The sequence below is a fragment of the Sinohyriopsis cumingii genome, chromosome 10, assembly GCF_028554795.1.
Source record: "Sinohyriopsis cumingii isolate HCF-2022 chromosome 10, ASM2855479v2, whole genome shotgun sequence".
Taxonomy (NCBI): domain Eukaryota; kingdom Metazoa; phylum Mollusca; class Bivalvia; order Unionida; family Unionidae; genus Sinohyriopsis; species Sinohyriopsis cumingii.
In genome coordinates this window covers 106,926,918-106,932,917 of record NC_142970.1, presented here as the reverse complement: position 1 = coordinate 106,932,917, position 6,000 = coordinate 106,926,918, and positions in this window count along the sequence as shown.

Below are 6,000 nucleotides of genomic sequence, written 5' to 3'. Positions count from 1 at the left end.
TATACTGAGGTTGTTGTGATATCATATACTGAGGTTGTTGTGATATCATATACTGAGTTTGTTGTGATAACATATACTGGTCTTGGCTACCATATACAAATACAGATCAATGTCAGCAAGAATAAATAACACATAAAAGCAATAATATGCAAAAAACAATAATATGCAAATGAGGAAAATAATAAGAAAAATATAAAGATAAGATAAATAAGAAATGTTTACTCTTTCCAGCAATAATCCATTTGTTTGAGGTCTGTATGTTGTGCGAAATAAAAGAAAACAAAATGAAGGAAAATATTTAAGAGTAGGAACATGCAAATAATTCTGTGTCATGACATATTCTTTTTGAGTGTACAGTAATAAGTCTATTGTAACTGATATCACATAACTGTATACATGCATGTATATACTAGACCTTCATTCATACATGACTATATACAACATACTGTACAGTATTAAGTCTATTGTAACTGATATCACATAACTGTATACATGCATGTATATACTAGACCTTCATTCATACATGACTATATACAACATACTGTACAGTATTAAGTCTATTGTAACTGATATCACATAACTGTATACATGCATGTATATACTAGACCTTCATTCATACATGACTATATACAACAGACTGTACAGTATTAAGTCTATTGTAACTGATATCACATAACTGTATACATGCATGTATATACTAGACCTTCATTCATACATCACTATATACAACAGACTACAGTATTAAGTCTATTGTAACTGATATCACATAACTGTATACATGCATATATGTACTAGACCTTCATTCATACATGACTATATACAACATACTGTACAGTATTAAGTCTATTGTAACTGATATCACATAACTGTATACATGCATGTATGTACTAGACCTTCATTCATACATCACTGTATACAACAGACTGTACAGTATTAAGTCTATTGTAACTGATATTACAAAACAGAACAATACACAAGCTTGTACACGTATATTACTATTCATATATTACTATATACAATGGACTGTACAGTGAAGTGTTTGCTGTAACTGATATTCCAAAACATAACAGCGCATAAGCATATATATACAAGACCTTCATTTATACATCATTAATAGATTTGCATGGTATAACTGGTGTACCAGTTTACCATGGTAATTGTTTCCAGTGGTGTGTACCTCTGTACTTTTTCACTGTACCAGTACATCAGAAGTTTCCATCAATAAGGAATGCATATAAATTTCCGAGTAATCTTGTTAAGAATTGTATGATATTAACAGCATGTTTTTGCTTTTCAAGATGAAATAACTCAAAAAATTATTTGTTCTTATACAACAGTTGTATTTGTCACAAAATAATTTTAAACATTACAAATATAATTATATAAATGACTTAATAATGTTCAACACAAGTGCAATGTTTGGAATTTTTGATTTAGAAAAACGAAGTAATTTTATAGTTATTACTGGAGTATATTAATGTGTTAAGTATAGGCATTCCTTTGTAAGACTGCAAGTCAACTTAAGATTTCTAGGACAGCACTTGTTTTCTGTTGTAATATTTTGCAATTTCTGAAGTCCACAAAATATTTTCTCATTTCTAAAGTATTTTAAATTTACTGGCTCTCCCTGGTATATTATCTTGCCCAGTCTTGGCATTTTACTCAAAGTTTCCCTGTCTATTATAATAGCAATAGTGTAGGCTTCAGTGTCAGCATTTCTTATCTTTCAAATGTTATCATGATGCCTTTCACAGGGTGTTGGCTATAGTGTAAGACTAATCATCTTTCAAATGTTATCACGATGCCTTCCACAGGTGTTGGCTACAGTGTAAGACTAATCATCTTTCAAATGTTATCATGATGCCTTTCACAGGGTGTTAGCTATAGTGTAAGACTAATCATCTTTCAAATGTTATCATGATGCCTTCCACAGGTGTTGGCTATAGTGTAAGACTAATCATCTTTCAAATGTTATCACGATGCCTTCCACAGGTGTTGGCTACAGTGTAAGACTAATCATCTTTCAAATGTTATCATGATGCCTTTCACAGGGTGTTAGCTATAGTGTAAGACTAATCATCTTTCAAATGTTATCATGATGCCTTCCACAGGTGTTGGCTATAGTGTAAGACTAATCATCTTTCAAATGTTATCATGATGCCTTTCACAGGGTGTTGGCTATAGTGTAAGACTAATCATCTTTCAAATGTTATCATGATGCCTTTCACAGTGTGTTGGCTACAGTGTAAGACTAATCATCTTTCTAATGTTATCATGATGCCTTTCACAGGGTGTTGGCTATAGTGTAAGACTAATCATCTTTCTAATGTTATCATGATGCCTTTCACAGGGTGTTGGCTATAGTGTAAGACTAATCATCTTTCTAATGTTATCATGATGCCTTTCACAGGGTGTTGGCTATAGTGTAAGACTAATCATCTTTCAAATGTTATCATGATGCCTTTCACAGGTGTTGGCTATAGTGTAAGACTAATCATCTTTCAAATGTTATCACAATGCCTTTCACAGGGTGTTGGCTATAGTGTAAGACTAATCATCTTTCAAATGTTATCATGATGCCTTCCACAGTGTGTTGGTTACAGTGTTAGACTAATCATCTTTCAAATGTTATCATGATGCCTTCCACAGTGTGTTGGTTACAGTGTTAGACTAATCATCTTTCTAATGTTATCATGATGCCTTTCACAGGGTGTTGGCTACAGTGTTAGACTAATCATCTTTCTAATGTTATCATGATGCCTTTCACAGGGTGTTGGCTATAGTGTAAGACAAATCATCTTTCAAATGTTATCATGATGCCTTTCACAGTGTGTTGGCTACAGTGTTAGACTAATCATCTTTCTAATGTTATCATGATGCCTTTCACAGTGTGTTGGCTACAGTGTAAGACTAATCATCTTTCTAATGTTATCACAATGCCTTTCACAGGGTGTTGGCTATAGTGTAAGACTAATCATCTTTCTAATGTTATCATGATGCCTTTCACAGTGTGTTGGCTACAGTGTAAGACTAATCATCTTTCTAATGTTATCACAATGCCTTTCACAGGGTGTTGGCTATAGTGCAAGACTAATCATCTTTCTAATGTTATCATGATGCCTTTCACAGGGTGTTGGCTATAGTGCAAGACTAATCATCTTTCTAATGTTATCATGATGCCTTTCACAGGTGTTGGCTATAGTGTAAGACTAATCATCTTTCTACTGTTAACACAATGCCTTTCACAGGTGTTGGCTATAGTGTAAGACTAATCATCTTTCTACTGTTAACACAATGCCTTTCACAGTGTGTTGGCTACAGTGTAAGACTAATCATCTTTCTAATGTTATCACAATGCCTTTCACAGTGTGTTGGTTACAGTGTTAGACTAATCATCTTTCTAATGTTATCATGATGCCTTTCACAGGGTGTTGGCTATAGTGCAAGACTAATCATCTTTCTAATGTTATCATGATGCCTTGCACAGGGTGTTGGCTATAGTGCAAGACTAATCATCTTTCTAATGTTATCATGATGCCTTTCACAGGTGTTGGCTATAGTGTAAGACTAATCATCTTTCTACTGTTAACACAATGCCTTTCACAGTGTGTTGGCTACAGTGTAAGACTAATCATCTTTCTAATGTTATCACAATGCCTTTCACAGGGTGTTGGCTACAGTGTTAGACTAATCATCTTTCTAATGTTATCATGATGCCTTTCACAGGGTGTTGGCTATAGTGTAAGACTAATCATCTTTCAAATGTTATCATGATGCCTTTCACAGGGTGTTGGCTATAGTGTAAGACTAATCATCTTTCAAATGTTATCATGATGCCTTTCACAGGGTGTTGGCTATAGTGCAAGACTAATCATCTTTCTAATGTTATCATGATGCCTTTCACAGGTGTTGGCTATAGTGCAAGACTAATCATCTTTCAAATGTTATCATGATGCCTTTCACAGGGTGTTGGCTATAGTGCAAGACTAATCATCTTTCTAATGTTATCATGATGCCTTTCACAGGTGTTGGCCATAGTGCAAGACTAATCATCTTTCAAATGTTATCATGATGCCTTTCACAGGGTGTTGGCTATAGTGCAAGACTAATCATCTTTCTAATGTTATCATGATGCCTTTCACAGGGTGTTGGCTAAAGTGTAAGACTAATCATCTTTCAAATGTTATCATGATGCCTTTCACAGGGTGTTGGCTATAGTGCAAGACTAATCATCTTTCAAATGTTATCATGATGCCTTTCACAGGGTGTTGGCTATAGTGCAAGACTAATCATCTTTCTAATGTTATCATGATGCCTTTCACAGGTGTTGGCTATAGTGCAAGACTAATCATCTTTCAAATGTTATCATGATGCCTTTCACAGGGTGTTGGCTATAGTGCAAGACTAATCATCTTTCTAATGTTATCATGATGCCTTTCACAGGTGTTGGCCATAGTGCAAGACTAATCATCTTTCAAATGTTATCATGATGCCTTTCACAGGGTGTTGGCTATAGTGCAAGACTAATCATCTTTCTAATGTTATCATGATGCCTTTCACAGGGTGTTGGCTAAAGTGTAAGACTAATCATCTTTCAAATGTTATCATGATGCCTTTCACAGGGTGTTGGCCATAGTGCAAGACTAATCATCTTTCTAATGTTATCATGATGCCTTTCACAGGGTGTTGGCTATAGTGCAAGACTAATCATCTTTCTAATGTTATCATGATGCCTTTCACAGGGTGTTGGCTAAAGTGTAAGACTAATCATCTTTCAAATGTTATCATGATGCCTTTCACAGGGTGTTGGCTATAGTGTAAGACTAATCATCTTTCAAATGTTATCACGATGCCTTTCACAGTGTGTTGGTTACAGTGTTAGACTAATCATCTTTCTAATGTTATCATGATGCCTTTCACAGGGTGTTGGCTATAGTGCAAGACTAATCATCTTTCTAATGTTATCATGATGCCTTTCACAGGGTGTTGGCTATAGTGTAAGACTAATCTTCTTTCAAATGTTATCATGATGCCTTTCACAGTGTGTTGGCTATAGTGTAAGACTAATCATCTTTCTAATGTTATCACGATGCCTTTCACAGTGTGTTGGTTACAGTGTTAGACTAATCATCTTTCTAATGTTATCATGATGCCTTTCACAGGGTGTTGGCTACAGTGTAAGACTAATCATCTTTCTAATGTTATCACAATGCCTTTCACAGTGTGTTGGTTACAGTGTTAGACTAATCATCTTTCTAATGTTATCATGATGCCTTTCACAGGGTGTTGGCTATAGTGTAAGACTAATCATCTTTCAAATGTTATCATGATGCCTTTCACAGGGTGTTGGCTATAGTGTAAGACTAATCATCTTTCAAATGTTATCATGATGCCTTTCACAGGGTGTTGGCTATAGTGCAAGACTAATCATCTTTCTAATGTTATCATGATGCCTTTCACAGGTGTTGGCTATAGTGCAAGACTAATCATCTTTCAAATGTTATCATGATGCCTTTCACAGGTGTTGGCCATAGTGCAAGACTAATCATCTTTCAAATGTTATCATGATGCCTTTCACAGGGTGTTGGCTATAGTGCAAGACTAATCATCTTTCTAATGTTATCATGATGCCTTTCACAGGGTGTTGGCTAAAGTGTAAGACTAATCATCTTTCAAATGTTATCATGATGCCTTTCACAGGGTGTTGGCTATAGTGTAAGACTAATCATCTTTCAAATGTTATCATGATGCCTTTCACAGGGTGTTGGCTATAGTGCAAGACTAATCATCTTTCTAATGTTATCATGATGCCTTTCACAGGTGTTGGCTATAGTGCAAGACTAATCATCTTTCAAATGTTATCATGATGCCTTTCACAGGTGTTGGCCATAGTGCAAGACTAATCATCTTTCAAATGTTATCATGATGCCTTTCACAGGGTGTTGGCCATAGTGCAAGACTAATCATCTTTCAAATGTTATCATGATGCCTTTCACAGGG